We start from the raw sequence: 19,803 nt of genomic DNA, 5'->3' as shown, positions 1-19,803 counted from the left end.
TTACGAAAGAATGCTCTTGTTCTAGCTCTAGCTCTATGTTCGTTTGATGTAAATCGATACCTCTAGCTTTCGTTTACACTAAAAGATTACGAAAGAATGCTCTTGTTCTAGCTCTAGCTCTATGTTCGTTTGATGTAAATCGACCTTAACACAACTGTGTAGTATTATAAAAAAATAAGTATAAAGAAAAAACACAAAATAAATACTTTTTATAGTACTATCATATTGGTTTATTCATGAATAAATAGATTATTACAAATAGGAATAAATTTAAAAAATAAAGTAAGTACTTTAATTAATTTTAGATAATGTAATTTAATCATATTTTACATAATTTTTTATAGGTTTTTGCATCGTCTCGAGATATTATGCTTAAGTTGCAAAGCGTACACACGTATGTGCTATTAAAATTTGTGTACATACCAAAGTGGTTTTAAAACTTGTTAAAATATCTATCTAATATTATATCAAGTACCCATCAATGAACCGGTAAAACCGGAGCAGGTTTACAATTCGACGTTTGTTGGACTATTTTACGTTTGGTAATTTCAATTAAGAAAAATTTAATACAAAAACTATAGAAAATAAAAATTCGTAAAGCCCAATCTAGCGAAAGTTAATACATATTTTGGGGTATTAATTACCATATAAAGATAATAGTATCGCTAAAGATTATACATAAAACATTTCATAAAAATCAGGAAATAAGTTTGTTTTAAAATTAATATCATTAATATTATCTAATTAAATGAGATGGATTAAAAGCGCATGAATTTGGAACATCGTTTGTGACATTTTTCTATATTAACAATTTTTTGACGAATTACAAATAATCTTTAAATATCCATTGTGTTTTCTCTGATTTAAATGAAATAAAGTCCAAACCTTGCATCATTCTATCTTTATGTAACCATAAAAAAAAATATTTTTAGTTTGAGTTTTTGTATTAATTTACAGATACGTAGTTTTAATGCTATAGGTATATAAAATATGTGAATCTACTGTTTTAATTATAATGAAAACATGATATCTATTTAATACTACGTACAAAACAGAATTGTAAAACATAGAAACTTATACAAAATTGAATTTCAATTTATTCGTTTATCGAATTTATAATTATTTGAGTATCTGCCAACTCAAAGAATTGCGATTTAGACCCTATCTGATGAAACACCAATTGGTATTTTATATTGACCTCATTCGATTTCCTCTTTGTATTTGAAAATCAATCATTACTATTCTTTCCAAGGCATTGATTTACATCAATGTATTGCAAATTTCCTGCGTGATTTATATTCTTTTGAATACGTAACATTTGATAACTTTTCGATGTCTCATGTCATATTATGAGATTTACGAGCAATTATTGAACTAAGTATAAAATATCAATGTTATTCTAAACAGCTGTACTCTTTATTTAGTCTTTGCTCTTTATATATCTCAATGTCTAATTATATCTAAATAACGATTGAACTACGAAATCTAATTTAGATTATTTGGAAACATTGGGCCAAATAGAAATTACATTTAAAAGCTAATTTTGATTTCCATTAATACAATTTATAGACTCTTTTGTATTATTATTATAAAATGCTGGACCAGTTAGAACGTTATTTAACGTGAACAGAACTTTAAAAGCTCCCACAACCGGAAGCTGTGCATAGACAATGACACGAGGGTAGACAAAGCAAGAGAGGAAATGCAGTCTACGCCTTTGAGAAGCAGACATACGTTATTCAAATAAAAATGTAAATAAATAATAATTTCTTACATCACTACCAGCCCTGACACACGCATCGCAATTATTGTAATACGGTAATTAGAAGCCATTCATAAAATTCATCGTATTCATGATTGGAATGTAATTAAAATAATTACAAATAGGAATGCTTCATCTTAGAAAATTTTCGCAATCTTTGTACAAGTCAATTTATTGACCGTGGCTTAATTTCTTATATATTTTGATGTTATTACTTACAATAACTTAACTATAAGGTTATTATAACCTTCACCCAAATATTTTCTTAAGAAACATCAGTATTTGAGTCAACGGAAGCTTTAATAATATCTACGAGGAAACATTTATAATTTTAATGATTATGATATGAATTTTACACCGGAAACTTGTCTGACGTAATGTTTATATTTCAAAAGCCTCCCACTTACACTTTTGTCGAATTTAACCACAACTTAATAACATTTACAGTAATACTTAAATCTATACTAATATTATAATGAAAGATTTGTATCTTATTTAAAATACTCATATAGTGATCCGATTTCACAATTTTTTTCACCATTAAAATGTTACATACATAGCATTTATTTTTTTAACGTTTCTTTCCGAATCATAAAAAGAAATATCCAATTGACCCGTTTATGCAAGACTACTTTTAACCAAGTAAAATATTTTTATTTTAAACAGCGCTCGCCTATAAATCAACGCATCATATCGTCATTATTAATCCCGATTAAATTCAGAAGTATTGCTCGTAATGTGTAAAAATATGAAGAAACTGAGAGATCCACATAATCGACGATGTGAGACAATGTTACTTGGGTAAATGAAACGATTTTTCAAAAAGCAATAGTTTCTTATTAACTACGAAATATTAAAATTGTTATTTTAATCGAATTGTATTGATCAACGATCAAATTTTTGGGCACTCTAAGGGAAAGAAAACCTTTTATTTAAATGTCTTTTCAATCAGGCTATCGAGCTATCTTTTGTGGATTACACATTGATCCCAGTTAATATCATTTCCTGAATTTATATACTAAACTTCTAAGCTAGTTTGCATTTTATCATTTTTATATACCTATCGTGAATTCGTTTCTGCTTGATCTCTATCCGCAAATAAGGATAGGTCAGTAACAGTAAATGACACCTGGTTCTGCATCAGGTAATATACCGTCGCATCAAATTACCAAGTACGTCCCTTTAAATTTCAATTCATTTAAGCCTTGTTTTCTTAGGGCGTGTTCAAATCTTTTCATTGAATAAAAATTGTGATGAATATTTTTTAGTTAGACAATACGTTTTTACCTACGCATTTTGAGTGCTATATGCACGTAATTGAACGTAGTTGACGCCGAAGGGAAGCTAATTCCAGATAGTTCCTTTTCTACAGATTAAAACGTGACCTATATATACTAAAATATTATTGTAAAAGATATCAATCACATCTGCTTACTTAAAAAACGAAGAAGTGTCGGGCACAGCTAACAACCTATAAAAATCCGATATAAAAATATGTATGTAATATAAATATAAACAACTATAAATCTAATATAATCATTGCTAAGCAGCCCATCATAGCAATAAAGATGAAGCTGAATTACACAATGTTTAATGACTTTGCCATGCCATGGAAATATGCTAACTGAGCGATCTATAATTTAGAATTTATCTTATAATAATATTTCGGTAAATACGAACGTAAAAATATCGCAACTACAGCTGTGGCAACACTGAAGGCTGTCTACATCATAGTTTCTTAATAAAAAGATCTCTCACTAGCTAAGAGGATTGGTTTACATAATTATGTGTATTGCTCTTATATTACTAGTAACATTTGCTGTAATTGCCTAAATGGTGTAAAAATAATTTTAACTTTCTGCAGCTTTGGATCTCCCTCGAGTATTGTGATTGGATTGTGTTTAGTCTAAAGCAGCTGCTGTAGGGTGTCAGTAAAAGGTGATCGATTCAACTCAACACAAAAACTACGTCCGGGTTTTCTTCTAAGACTGGAAACTAATCTCATCACGTCATATGTTGGAATCACGCACTCAAAAATTAATATTTGTTTAAATCAAGATTTAAAAAAAAAATCAGTGGCGCTACAACCTCTTTTAGGTCTTGGCGTCAGATTTCTGAATCTGTTCATGATCATTTTTTAAATCTAATAGGTGATCAGCCTCCAGTGCCTGGCACACGCCGTCGGCTTTTTCGGTCTAAGACATGTCAGTTTCCTCACGATGTTTTCCTTCACCGTTCGAGCAAATGTTAAATGCGCACATAGAAAGAAAGTCCATTGGTGCACAGCCGGGGATCGAACCTTCGACTTCAGGTATGAGAGTCGCACGCTGAAGCCCTGCTCCAAATCAAGATCTAGTCTCCAGAAAAATCATCAGAGGAATAGACGTGAGAAGCCTATAATTAAGAGTATTTTATTCAACACTAGCTGACCGGGCAAACGTCGTTTTGCCATGTATTTCATTTATAATAAAAAATAGGGGTTGACCGTAGGGGTGAAAGTTAGGTGTTGCATGTATTTTTAATGCTGTATCATAAAAAAATAAAAACAGAAAAAAATATCTAAAAATAAAATAAAATATTTAGGGGTGGACTACCCTTAACATTTAGGGGGATGAAAAATAGATGTTGTCCGATTCTCAGACATACCCAATATGCACACAAAATTTCATGAGAATCGGTCGAGCCGTTTCGGAGGAGTTTAACCACAAACACCGCGACACGAGAATTTTATATATTAGATAACGTATTAAACACCTTGACGGTCACACATTTTGTATATATGTCTTTTTGTTTTTTCAATTAAACACATGAGATGGAAATATTCAAAACATACTTCCATAAAAAGGTACCTAAGAGGCGTTAAGAGAACCCAAATTCAGCACAATATTGCTCAACTTAGGATTTTTCCGAATACATATTATACAATTATTTCTCATGCGTCATACGTATAGAATGATGTAATGATTTTTATTGCCACAATTTATAGGGCTTTCGAAGCAAAGAACGAGCACTTTCACACGGTTCACGAGACTGTGCCATAGTATCCTATAATAAATTGTAATTACAGTGTATTTAAAGAATGTTCGTTTCTATGTTCATTCACATCGACTTAACACTTGAGCCAAAGGATTGATGCTACAAACGATTTTCCACCGATGACACTATCTATCTCTGTCAGCTAATGCAAGTAGTTCCGTAAATGGGAGGACACACCTTATTTGCCTAGCAATAGGAAAGAAGTATCGTTTTAATACAGATAATTGTTTTATTGTTATAATACGGTAATTAAAACCAGTACTTAAGAAATACCGTTGCCTACCACTAAACCTGGAGGCGAAATTGAACTTAAAAAATATGATTTTTTTTGTACTTTTAAATCACGATCGGTAGGTAACCAATAATAATTATGACCCATCAAAGTCACATTAAGGAGATAAAATTAAATTTCCAAGTCTGATATTTCAATATTTTTACAGCTTTGTTAAATAATTCTAATAATTTATTTTCAATTCTCATTCTTTTATACGAGTAAGCTCTGTATTATCGCTATTCAAGGCGCCACACAATGGATTTTTATACAATAGTGGTCATACGATTTCACGTATTCATTTATATGAAGTAAAAGGTTTTGATGTGTTTTCTGTTTTTATATAAAGTAGTCTAGATAATAATAATATGTATTGGTAATAGTTATTTTACAAATAAAGTTAAACTAGGTTATAATAAGAAATATGTATATAAAAAATCCGCTATTTCAGCCTAGTGGATTGTCCTTACTCAAAACATCGCGAGTAAACCTAAGAAAGCTAGTCTGAAAAATCGGACATTTGCCTATACTATTTCCAAAATCACCAATCACAAAGAAATCTATGGCCACCTTAAGTTGTTTTTTGAATTTATACTTCTTTTGGCGCGTTAGGTAAGAATTATGAGGGTAATTTTTTACAATGCGCGCGCTTAGTGTCACAAAAAACCGACACACGCACACCGTCACAAAAAACCGACACCCTGAAGTTAGCTATAGTCAACATTTTAGTTTTTTTGAAGTACTTACTTCTTTTGGCGCGTTAGGGAAAAAATATTAGAGTAAGTTATTTCTATTGTTAGTGTATTTTTTCTACAAACGTATAATAAGGAAATATAAAATTTTTGAAAATATTTTTATCTTGTTACGCCAAAGATTAATAACTTCGAACGCGTGTACATAAGTACACACACGTTTTTTTTTTTATTGAACGTATAACAAACTTTAAGCTGTATGTAACTTTTGTCCAAAATATTCCTTGTTTTCCTCATCGTGACTATTAATCTAAAGGACATTGAATTTGTCACGGATCCGCTTTAAGATGAAGGTCTTTAGCGTCTAAAGCTAACCGCAGTCGTTACGTTGCATAAGAACTTAATAATATCTATTAAATCGTTCAATGGATAAGCGCTAGCCTTTTTACTTTTTATCCACTTTAGTATTGCACAGAGCTGAGGAAATAATGATATTGTTCAATGAGAAATAGGAGCATATAAATGAGGCGTTTCGTTTTGTATTGGCTTCGAATACTTTTCTTTTAGTAAAAAAACAAATTAGTTAAGTTCGCTTTAAATTACAGTCACGATACTGTGGCCTTACTATCACTAAGAAACATACTTAATAAATATTTACAAAAATGAAATATGGTTGATTGAACATGGATCTCATCAATTGATACCTATTCTGTTCTCCGTTTTTTGGATTAAAACTCTATACAAGTCTTGAATGTTCTTAGTCGAGTTATTTAATTCAAAACAATCATTTAACTCACGAATGAATGTCAAACTATAGTTGTTAATGATAATTAAATGTAAATTGAATAGATGCAATATTAAATAGTTCAAATGTTAACAGAAAGGCAATCACAACCTCAATTCGCTTAATCTGAAATTTCGATATTCGGATAGTTGGACTTTGGCATGCAGACTTGCTTTAGTACATAGGTCACTACATTATCTTTGAAAGACCAGTCAAATATCGTAGCTTACCAAACATTAAGTCTAATAATGATTAAAAGTTTTAAAAAATTAAGATCTTTTTTGACAGATTTATCGATGGTTCAGTGCCTGTAAATCTTGTCTTTGTCACTGTGATATTTGATATATCGTCAATATCTCTATCACCATTGCAAAAACAAGGGTGCATGTGCTTATGTACGCGCGTAAGAAGTTATACTTCTTTGGCATTATTAAAAATAGTTTTTGATTGCATGCAAATAATTAATTACAATTAATAAAGACTGGAAAAGGAGTCAATAAAGTTCAGTTTACATTTGAAAAATTTAATAAATAAATATTTATTGTTATTCGCTTACATTAAGTGTAACATTAATTCCAATGCCGTAGCATCTACCGCGGGCAACTTCATTCTGATAATTTTGTGTCACGGTGCGCGCGCATCATAAAATTTCACTCTCATCAAATTTTCATAACGCGCCTAAAGAAGTATAAATTCAAAAGATTGTTTTCAGTTAAATAAAAGTCATAATGTCTAACTAAGTAATAGAGTATGAAGTATCCGCTTATACAAGTTTTAAAATTTTCCTTGTAAAACCTCGTTTTTGTCATACACATTGATTTATATACGTGTCGCGTTATTTTGCAATTCGAAATTTTGTCGCTACTTAACATTCATTGCGAGTAATATTGTTGCTACCTGGATGTGAAGTCAATGAAAATGAGTTATTATATGACAACGATTGATAGCAAAAGTTATCTTACAAAGATATAATGAAATATGATGACAATAACTAATCACAGTAGCAGAAACATTAATCAGAAAATCTTGAATGTATCTTTTGGTATGTAGTGGTGCATTCATGTGTCAAAGTAAGTATGACCTTCGTATCCAATTTTGACATATTAATTAAACGTAATTTTAATCTGAAAGCTAGGATTAGACCCAGAAAGGCCTTGGCCCAGGCTGATGAAAAAAAGTGATTAATGAATCAGTTGTAGAAATCTCTGGGAGATTACTGGACATCACACATCATAAAATGTTTCAGTGTGTTGTCAGTAATTTTTTACAATAATGTTTTATTAAAATCCATTCCGATATTTCGCATCGAATCGCGTTATTGGTAAGCAATTTATTTTTCGAAACACAATTTACTTCAGAAACGAGTCATGAAGACAATTGGTTCGTTTTCCAGTGAATATATTTACAACAATATACGTTGATTTTGGAATTTTGTTCTATACATTGTAACCGCACGTTATTCATAGGCGTGTCGCAACAACAAGTGAAACTGGGGCCGAGATAAATAAGTTTGTCTTGTGTTAACAAGTAAAGTTATTTATCAAGATTACTCTCCACGCCCCTTGTGAATGAGAAAATAGCGTTACTTGATCCTGAGTCATTTGGATTTGTGCGAAGTATGTCATAGCAGGCGACAATGTGATATTATTTAATTTATTTTGCGGGTTAACGGCTCAGTGCTTAGCGCTCACGGAGGTCCTAATTCGCTTTCCTTTAAGAATTGTTGTAGAATAGTAGGCATGTAAACAGATGTAGTTGTTATCTAGATTTTTTTATTGAAATATCAAAATAATTAAAAATACAATTTTCTGCATATAAATGAGAATTTATTATATGTAACCTATCTCGCGATTTAAGCGCATTTTTAAAGTAGTAAAGTTCATAGTAAAGTCGCTCGAAGACACAAAGACTCGCAGAATAACATTACCCCGACCCTAATACCAATTATCACGCTTCAAGAATAACAATTAATCCAATCAATTTTGCTTCATATAATAATCGTTAATCTAATAGAATTTTAAATAAGTGAACCAAAAATTAATTAAGAATGACTGAGGCAGGTACGAAAACAATTTTATGCTCGAAAACAAAAAGATTCTGATTCTATATTTATCCTGTATTAAATAACTGCTCGACTATTTTCATTGTGAAGGTTTTAGTATTGTCGTAATATTTTCCATTTAATCTTTAGAGCTAACACAAATTCTCACCTGAGAAATGGAAATAAATCTTCGAGTTCCCGAGTTGGAAAAGTGGTTAGGATCATAACAATTTTTCAAAGTAATTGAATAAGAGATTGACTATCAATAACCTACGCGAATACTTTTTTATAGGATGAATCACACCGTTCATTTTTCAATATTATAATTTAAAAAGTAAAAAGTTGTTAACCTTATAATTTGTATGTTTACATGTTTTTTTTTACAAAGCAAACGTGCAGATGTGACACACCCGGCCACATAGTTACTCACAATGCCGGCCTTTTCGGCATCGGTGCGTTCTTTTCTTGAAATACCCTAAGTCGTATTACTTTGGAAATACCTATATGGGCAGCTGGCTCCACATAGTGGTGCGCAGAAAGTGCATTAGGAGGTTAATGCAATGTCCGTCGAGCTAAATAAAAATATAATTTAATATTTCTGTTAGAAGAGATTTAGACAACTTTTACGGACCGTTTTATTTTACTGACTGCCTAAATCGTGATAAGGAAATAATATTTAAACAAAAGAAATCATCTAGAACCGTTTGTAAATTTTAGAGAGATAATTATAGAACAACACAATATTTCCGACGATACCACTGTAACTGTAAAACTGCCACATTGATCTAGTGATTAATATGAGTGCAGTCCACAAAAATTCAGAGTTGGACTGAAAATTAAACATACGTCATTTAAATTATTTTTTGTCTGATGTGCCTACAAGAGCTAATGGTTCTGTACCATCATAGTTTGAGAGAGGATATCCATATCGCCAGGCATAATTTATAGCGAATTTTAAGGCACTATCTTCCGCGCACCACTTCTTTGTGGAACCTGAATTTCCGAACCGATAAGACGTATGGCCCTTAAGTGCGGAGCATTCCCTTAAAAGCCGGCAACTCATAAGCTTCTTCGCTTCTTCGGCGGTAAGCACTTTCAATGTGACCCCAATCCCATAAAAAAATAAATAGAGAGTGCAGTTGTGTCTCATGACATTCATCACATTTTTGCACTATATATCCTACATGGCCAGTCTCAATAGAGACAAACCACCGAGATCCAGTGTGTCTGGTGACGCTCTTACAAATAAATAAGACTTTCGAATAAACACTGTATTAATGTTTGTTCCCACATAAGCGTTTAACAACGATCCCTTTAAGATATCTGATTGTTCTCCTTTCATAGAACAAGAAACATACATTATATATATATATTGCTCAATGTTTGTTTACTCAATGAAAATGCTTTTAGCTTAATAAAAATAAACATATAAAAAATAAATCAGTGGCGCTACAACCTTTTTTTTTAGGACTGGGCCTCAGATTTCTGAATCTGTTTTATGATCATTTGTCAATCTAATAGGCAAGTAGGTGTTCAGCCTCCTGTGCCTGACACACGCCGTCGACTTTTTGGACCTAAGGCAAGGTTTCCTCACGATGTTTTCCTTCACCGTTCGAGCAAATGTTAAGTGCGCACGTAGAAAGAAAGTCCATAGGTGCACAGCCGGGGATCAAACCTACGACCTCAGGTATGAGAGTCGCACGCTGAAGCTCCAACACTGCTCTTAATAAAAATATACGCCTTTGAGAATTTTCTACACTATGACAAGGAGAACTTACACCGTCTGTTTTTCTTTATTTTAAACTGTATTGAACAGATTAGTACTCTCTAACTTTATAGCGCTAGCAATTGTGTACCCTACTTCAATGTTGAGTTTACTACAGTTGGCTACAGCTATTGGAAGTTACAAAGTACTTACCTGTTCATGTAGTGTAATCTCTTTTAATCACTTAACATCCTTTACTGCGCTGCTAACAATGTATACGACAGAGTAAGTACTGCTAATTGGGCACAAGCAACTTTTGAAACTTGCAATCTTGAATTTTCGCTGCACCTTCTTGAGCATGTCAGCGCATACTCTATTGGATCCCATCCAGTACCACGAGGCGTAAGAACGACAGCACTTACGACCTAAGGGAGAGTCTACGCGCCAATAAAATTATTCAAATTAAAATCTAAATGGTGATTTGCTTTCGGCCCCACCAGGACCAATCGAACCAAGGACTTCTTAAACAGCATAATAAGACAATAAAGTTTCTCTTATACGTTCGGGAGGCATATCATGTTGACTTTTGTTCTACGATGTTCTCTTGAAATCTGTTTTAAGTAATTTCTTTTGTTTAAATACTATTTCCATTGAGTCCTTCAAGTTTTTGGCGTGTTTTAATAAAAAGTTTTAAAACCTCTTCTTTACAAAAAACAATGTAATATCTTCCGAGGATGTTCAAACACCGCCAGTTTTCAAAGTTTGGCCTTGCCATTTTACTTCGTTCACGTCTGTAACTTCTCGTTATTATCGAGTTTAAGCTAAATTTTGAAGAGATTTTCAATGTGAATACGCACGGCTAGAGAACGTCAAAATTGGAAATCTATAGAGTAGGCCTTTGTCGAAGGACAAGCTGTAGGTGAACAATAACCGTTTGTTGGCAAATACTTATAGACAAATTTTTTATTATATTGGAGAATTCAAAGTGACTGTGAGTGTCTTACGCCCATGATTTTAGAATTTAATTTAAGATATATGTATATCAATATTGACCTTCCTAAGTGTACATAGTTGCCTACCTAATTTTGGTGTCATTTGATTGATTATTTGATTTATTTGCAGGTAAGAGCGTTGTTTTATTTTATGAAAAGCGATTCCATTATTGTTTCTTGTATGTTTAGTAAATTAGTTACTTATCAGAATTGACTTAATTGTCTAACTTAGATTGAATAAAGTTTCCCCTCCAATATTGAATCACGAGCCATTTCAATATTTTAGAAGCGCATTGCTAATATTGAAACGGTAGAGTGATTATACTGAATGATAAACCTGTCGGATGTATGATGAATGTACATATATTTTTAAATATATATAAACGTGTATTTATATTCGTTAACGTTATATGTTGCGGCATTAAATGTTGATTATAATAATAATGGTAATATTGAATAGACTCGAAACATAATATTAAATAGTTATCTGTCAACCTGTTGTGGTGAAATATCTAATTGTGTATGTAATGTAATATATTTGGGTTTATATTCGTTAAAGATATATAAATGACAACTATACAACATCTAGTTCAACTTTCAACTTCAACAAATTCATGCATGCTCAAATGTGTTTTTTACCTAACGAACGAATATTGTTATAATTGATAGCAATATTTACGCGTCTATCCATTCCATGTTTTTATGAATGTACCACGTAAGTTGAACAGCTTTGCATCATTTTTTTTCTAACAGATTTTGCAGTTAATTCAATCACATTTATCATAACATTATCATTGGCATAACTGTCAGCTGCCATTGTTGTTATATCTAACAACTAAATATAAGTAACAATATTCTTGCCATATCTGCAATATAATAATAAAATAAATATTTTATTTTATTTACAATCACGTATACAGTATTAATAATTTTCTTAACCAAAAAGTAACAATAAAAATTATTAAAAAGAAAATCAAAACAAATATAAAAAGTTTGGTCCCTGTGGCAGTGTACCTTTAACGCTGGCAGCATTTCCTCGCTGTATTGCTATACTTATTCGTTGAGCCAGAAGAGTGCCAGCTCTGGTGTCACCGGTACTATCTACTAGGCGCCAACTTAAATCTTTAATAAGCGCCTGTGCACTTGCACCCCACGGCCCAAGAGTCTCTACTCCAAAGGGAGCAAAATCGAAGTTGGAGGACAGACTCTTATATTTGTGCTGTTTATTATTTTCTGCCTGCACTGCGGCCGCCCCAGCTATTAAAATAAAATATATATAACGTTTTTCATAACATTCTGAGGCATGTACATTTGGCTTTTAATTCAAAGATGTAACTTTATAAAATCTTTAATAGTTCATCGATTGAAGACCCGATCAAGTCTTAGACACTTCCTGTATTTTTAGATTATGAAAATTATCTACAGAATTTATATGATCTAACGGATAAATACTACAAAGCAATGAACAAATATTGTTTTAAAGCTTTTAAACTCATAAAATAATTCGATCATGTTTAAGTGAAACACTTAAAACTGCGTCGAACATGCCCGTAATCCTTATAACTTCAGCTTTAACTTGCTTGAAAAGTAGATTATGCAAAACGTTTAACACTAGTGTAGTAAGTGCATGTTAATCCTTTTGGTATTTTACTAGCTTAGCCCGCTTTGGACTGCTGGCCCATATAAAAATATTTTGGAAACAAATATAGCCTACGGTACTCAGGGATAACGTAGCATTGTAATCGAGAAAGGAAATTTGAAATCGTTCAAGTTATTTTTGAATTTTTTCTCTTTATAATAATTGGTTAATATATATTGTACAGGTAACTTATAATCGTGATATTTTAACATGGGAGTCGATGTACCTTTATAAAATTAGGAGATATAATCGCAAAATAAAATAAAATTATTTAGGCGTTTGAAAAATACATTCTTCACTTTAAAAGCTTTGTTTTGTACCATTCTCTGTTAAGCAATTTATTTAGAATTCATGGCCGTCGTTTGTCAAACTCGATTGGTCTATTTACAGCTTTAACCTAGTTTTTTTATTCATACCCTTTCCTAAAGTTGGTTGACTATTCTTTGTCGTATTAGTAAATGCATAAAATAAAATCCATAAATAATTGCGATGAGAAATATCTAAAAAGTCGAAGATTGGAATGGTGAGAATGAAAACAAAAAGTATTATCCTATGGTATAATAAAATAAAATTTTAATATACAACTGCAGAGTTTGACTATAGGTCGGTTATCGAAAGCTGGCACTGGTTCACAGTACTCACACTAATGCAATTTCACATACAGTATGTTTCAAAATATGATTTTTTTGCCATGCTATACATTTTAGTCCACTCTGGTTTTAGTAAGGTAAGCAACCCACCCAGGGTTGTAAATAAATAAAAATGTGTCAAATACATATAAATATTAGGTGCATACGAGGGTGGATCCAAAAGTTCTAAGCCAGACCAAGAACGTGAAAGAGTAGTTCGTGTAAATAATTTTTAATTTTTCGTCATAAGCTCCATCTAGCTCAACACACTTCACTTTTACTTCACTAACTATTCTTTCAATACTTTAGAAACCCCAGTCGCATCTGATGTCAAATTAAATATAATTTTTTTTCATTAAACTGTTTTTATTAAGATGCTTAAAATAATTAAAAACATTGTGCACCATTTCACGAGATTGCCCTGGTAATGTTTGAAAAAAGATCAACATGTATAAAATAATAATAATATAAAACAGTAAAGATCAACATTAACAGTAGCAAAAGAAAAACAATAACTGTCTCTTTTATACTCATAAGCTTGACCGAGCGCGAAAGAGATGGACAGTCTTTTCATGATGTATTTGTGATTGTATTTCAGTTTGACATCACGTCTCGCGCTTATTCACAGACACTACACAAGCACAAAGTGTAAATGTGTTGAAGCCGCCAGCTTTAGATAACATACCTATACCCGCACTGTTCTCCGCCGGAACTTATTTTCGGAAATCAAAGGATTAAATTAGAATGAAGAGGAATGATATAGAGTTAACATCAGGTATAACATCACGGTCCGACCGAATTAACGAAGTACCGTAGCTAATCGTCGTGGAATGGCGACTTGCATTAAATGTGTCTCCCTTCTAAAGGACAACTGACAGTGACCGGTAAAGACATAATAATTATCTTGTGTCTGTTTGTGACAGACGCTTAGTTATCAAATCTGACTTCCGTACATCGGAAATGTATTGGATTTTGACAAACGGGAATCATAGCTAAGTCACATTTCTAAATTTTTAAGATAAGCTTCATTTTTATAAGTATAAACTTACACTGGATGTTAAGTTTTTATAAGCACAGTTGGCCAAACACACAACATAAATTGCCTTCTGTTATGCTCACGATACTTAATTTTAATTGTATAAAGGATTCCTGAACTTTGTGCTAAGAGGGAGCGCTGTAAGCTGGCACCCCATAATCGATTTATAGTGATGAGTGATGACTGAGTAGTATCTAAGGACATCTCCCTCTTTAATGGACAGCTAAATTTTCCTATAATTTACCTTATATTTATATCCCTGTGAAATGGTTTGTTTGTTTTTTGTATCACTTCACAAAACATTGTTTATTCAGCCAATCGATTTAACAGCAACGTTGGAAAGTGCTCTTAACTAAATTTAAGTCCACTCCCACCCCAATATCGGTCACCACCCTCTACGAAATTATGCAACGAAATATGTCATAAGTCCGTTTAAATATCTATAAAATAATAATGTAATTATAGAAATGCTTATCGAGATACTTCACTTTATATCCCGAAAACTAATTATCAAATTATACGTATATTATAAAGATCAGTCAACGGGCGAAGGTGTGCACAGACATACACAATAAAATATACGTCAAATTAAAAACCTTCTTCGGGATTTTAAAGACAATGGCTTTACACAAAAATACTTTGCGAGTGACATAAGCATCGCACGCTTCTAACATCTACTTCAATTGCTAGAAAGTATCTTACGCTTGTTACTATAGACTATCGGTACCAATCATCTAAAATGATTTTATGTTTTAAATAAATCGATATTGCAACTTTGAACTCGCCTTATAAAAGTCACTCAAATATCGTTTCATATTCCGAGTGGTTTGCCCGAAATTGTTATTTTAAGTTCAAGGGCGAATCATCTCGACCTCTAACCGTATATTCTAATAGCTGAAGGGAATTTATTAAATACGCCAAATATAGGAAAACTCTCTTTTATTTTCTTAAGTACTGTTCTGGTTCTTGTTAGAAATATTAGAAGTATAGGTTGAGTACAACATTATAAGATTCAATAAAATTTACAATATTTCAATAAAGAAACGTATCGTTCGGCGGCCTCGTTTACTTGTGTTGCCCATTGTACGCTATAAAGCTTGTTCAACGAAACCTACAAGTGCAAGTTAAAAACTTATGAATGCCTATAGTCCATAAATTAAAACATATTATTCCTTATTTGTAAACAAATTTGGTTTACTAAATATGTATATAATATTATTCTTGTTGTTGAATACGAGAAAATATATATTTAAAAGGGTTTTCTTTTATAATTTTTTTTCAAATATATTTGGAGAATTCGACAATCATTTATTTACACTTCTATAATGATTGATCAATTTATTTCTGAATTTAACAAATTTAGAAATTTCATTGCTCTTCAGGTTTGTCACCTTTCTTTTATGGTCGACTAATATAATTGGATCAAGCTTCTTTTTATGTATATCAATGTGTCCCTTTGCTTCATGTACGAAATATATTTTTGGCATTATTACATTATCTGTGAATGCGTCATTTGGAAACACGATATATACAACCAATGGTCTGTCATCGAATGCATTAATCTTCACATCAGGTGGCGCTGCTGCTATTAAAATTTTATACTCTTCAACTTGCTGTTGAATAATTGGGATATGAATGTAATTGGACTCAGTTAATGTTGAGTTAATACTGGCGTTTTGAGCAAAAGGAGTTTGATAGAGGATTTTAGCTACTTGGTTTGTACACCCAGCACCAAGGACATCTACTTTAGAGAGTAGTTTTCTTTGGAGAGCTTCTTGAGCAGCTCGCGGCTCTTGGGGTATTTTTGCGAAGAGGGCACCAAACGTTTTAGGTCTTATTTCTTCCTTATTCAATAGAGGACTGAATTTCACGCTAAAGCCGTTGTAAATTGGTAAACTTTGAGCTGTCGTTAGCGCAAACAGCACGAGTATATTCTGAAAAGTACAGACGTGTTCATTAAAAGTTATAGTAATAAAAATTCAAAGGTGAAACGTTGGAATTTTTTAAAAACTTCCTACATTTAGACACGTTTATTTTACAGCACAATTAAAACATAACATTACTATAAAATCAATCGAATACAAGAATGTGTAGGTTTTTTCTAAACTTAACATAATCTATGTCTCAATAGGGATTTGAAATAGGTATAATAACGGTTTCCACAATGACAATTTTAGTCTTGTTGTATATATGAGCTAGTAACAGCACTATTTCTTTAAACATTAATTTTTTTCCACAGCGCAAAAGTATATTTCATGAAATATGGCAATTATCTTAAACGGCACACTAGGCATCCGCTAAAAAAAATAAACGATTGAAAAGTATTTTATCTACATATTTAGTAACTCGCTGTCTCAAAAGAGGTCGGCTAACTTTCAATAAACAACCAACAATCGTTTTTTATTTTAATGATTTTTTATTAAAAGGCGTTCTAATCACCCTGAGCATAATTCGAATGTTTAGTAGCTTTTTTAACTCCAATAAAAATTGAAAATTGAATTTGTCGACTAAAATACTATAATTGAAATCTAATAGTTATAAAAATAACTTAAAAACTCTGACTGAAGCGACCATTTTCAGGCAACTGGATTTTACTATATTTTAAATACTACTAAAACAAGGTGGTATAAAAGGAATAATTTAGACGACTTACAGTTCTTTCACGGTATCCACACATTGCAAAGTCCACAATACAAACTTGAGTGAGGTTACAGGAAATTTACAAATGTTTACTAAACACCCAACAAGCACGGATGTTTGGTTTAAAGACAATGTTTGGGTTCTTTTTAATATTTCGTTGAACAGAAATTGAATACATGACTTAATATTTACGTTACTTAATTTAATTGTAGAGCAATGAGAGGTTTATTTTGACAGAAGAATATAAAAGATCTATTTGCGTATGTACTATGTAATTTCATATCTTTAACTTTCATTTCAAAAAAATTGATTAAATTAGGTAGATATATACAAAACCTTACAAAAAAAGGATTCACTTAATTAGATCGCAAGTTTTTGAACAAATTCTTTGATGTTTCTCTAGATACGAAGGTGGTTCTAATCTGATTGTCTTTTACAAATGAATCTTATTTTTAATTAAATAATGTTCTTTTTCACGGTATTTACGAAGTTACACGAGGATAAGGATAAAACTAGCGATTTAACTGGCGTCTATGAATAAAAAAACATTATGGCGCTTCGGTTTTGATTAGTCAACATCGTCTAGGTCAATCACAATCGAACGGCCCGATCAGTCGTTTCGTTTTTTTGGGGGAACACAACCGAGCTTATTTCGATCATGCTAACAAAATACAACAAACATTTCGTAGAGTTTCCGAGTTTTTATCTCTGGCTTAATTAAATTTGAATTTGATGATAGTTGGTACAGCAGTCTTAGCTAGTGAGTCTCTCAAGCAACAGAGCACTCAAACAATTATAGTATTTTTAAATTAACTCTTAAGCATTATCAATACAATAATAACTTAGCTAATATTTAAAATGATGTCAGTTGCACAATATATTAATTTAATTATACCTCTCATTCAGCTCAGATTAACAAACAGTATGAATTTTTTTATTCATTAGCATTTCGTTGTTGGGATGACCGATTTTTGCACTGCAAGGGATTGTACTCTAGCATTGTTCTCGTATAATTAAAAATTACTGACTGAGAAAATAAAAAAGCTTTGTGGTGTTGAGAGATCGTTAGTAGAAACCGTGCGGCGGTAAGAGCAATGTATTTAATTTAATTAAGGCGTAAACTTCGCTACTCTTCTTTCCAATTGTTTGGCCTCAACTGTTCAATCCATAGTTACAATTATTTTTATGTTTTAAAAAGAATTTTCATTATTTCATTGAATTGTTTTGAAGCGAGAAGCGTCTTGTGTATTTTGGGTTTGCACGATTCGATTTAAAAACTAGAATCGTCATGGCTTGCACCACTCAGTTGATGGAGGATATTTTTATGACGAAGGATGGATTTATATGTTTTTATATCTGTATTGAAATGACAAGCTGAAAGGAGGGTTAAACTAGTGATTGCGGTTCTCATGCCAGAGGTCGTGCGCTTGAACTGGAACACCGATGTTTTTTACTAGCGCACCTAACAGTTGCCCCTAGTGTGGATTTAATCAAACTAAAGATTTATAGAATCAACTTATTATTAATATTTTACTATTTTAGGTTGTTAATCGAAACCAAATTGAAAACTAAATTGGATTTGGTAGCGTTGACGTTCATTTTAATGGATTTGTATGATTGATAAGTTTTATTAAATTTCGTAGTACTAAAAAATAAATAAATATTTATATCCAGGGCCGAAAAATTTATATATCACTGTATTTTTTATAATTTCCGATAGATCTGCGAAATTTAAAGCTCCTGATCAATTCTTTTAGCAAATATTCACAATCACCTCGCCACAGAACTCTTCTATATTCATTAACATTTTTGTATGGTTTTAATAAAAACTATCCAATGTTCCAAATTCATTAAGTATGCCACTTGTATTAGTGTGCATTAGCGACCTTTGATTAACCACGAGACAGCAACATGGTCGATTTATGTATACGGTAAAATATATAATACAGAGCAAACTTTTAATAAACATACACCAAATGCGAAAGAAACAGGCGCCTCGATAAAATATTAACAATTTCTTATACTACTAGTAAAATGTACCATGTTAATGCAGTACCATGTTTAATTCCTATTGTGGACCACGTGTTCTATTATCAATTTTATACATTGAAACTTTTAACTAATTTTACATTAATTATTAATATTTCAATTGTTATTTGGATAGTTAAACCAGACGAAAAAAATACTCTTTTATTATAAGAACTGCGCACCAATAGATTGTTAAATCTTCAATTAACACTGCAAGCCATAAAGAGTGTCCTTCGATGATTTGTTGATCATAAGTATGACACGTTTTATAACGTAAATTCCAAATTTTTTAAGTTACATTTGTTCTTAACTACAGCTTAATTTAAAAAGTATTCAGTGGTACAGGTTAGCCTTCAGCGCACCGGAAGTAGGCTTTATCCGTTCACATCGCCCCTGTCGGCCACTGATATCAATCACAGTGCCGATATAAGGGCTACATTTATTTTACTATCAAATAATAAATCCCTGTCTCTAGCCTTGTCTGATCTGTATAAGTCTACATTGCTCTTTAAAAATACACATTTGTTCGACATGAACCCGAGTGATAT

The 19,803-nt window shown here is 31.8% G+C and overlaps 1 protein-coding gene across 2 annotated transcripts in view; it reads left to right on the top strand.

The window, feature by feature from the left end:
• The window catches only part of LOC125062506 (frequenin-1), a 103,437-nt gene that overhangs the window by 71,645 nt on the left and 11,989 nt on the right, over nt 1–19,803 (top strand). The window lies entirely within an intron of this gene.

The sequence above is a fragment of the Pieris napi genome, chromosome Z (genome assembly GCF_905475465.1).
Source record: "Pieris napi chromosome Z, ilPieNapi1.2, whole genome shotgun sequence".
NCBI lineage: Eukaryota > Metazoa > Arthropoda > Insecta > Lepidoptera > Pieridae > Pieris > Pieris napi.
This window is presented reverse-complemented; position numbering and strand designations above follow the sequence as displayed.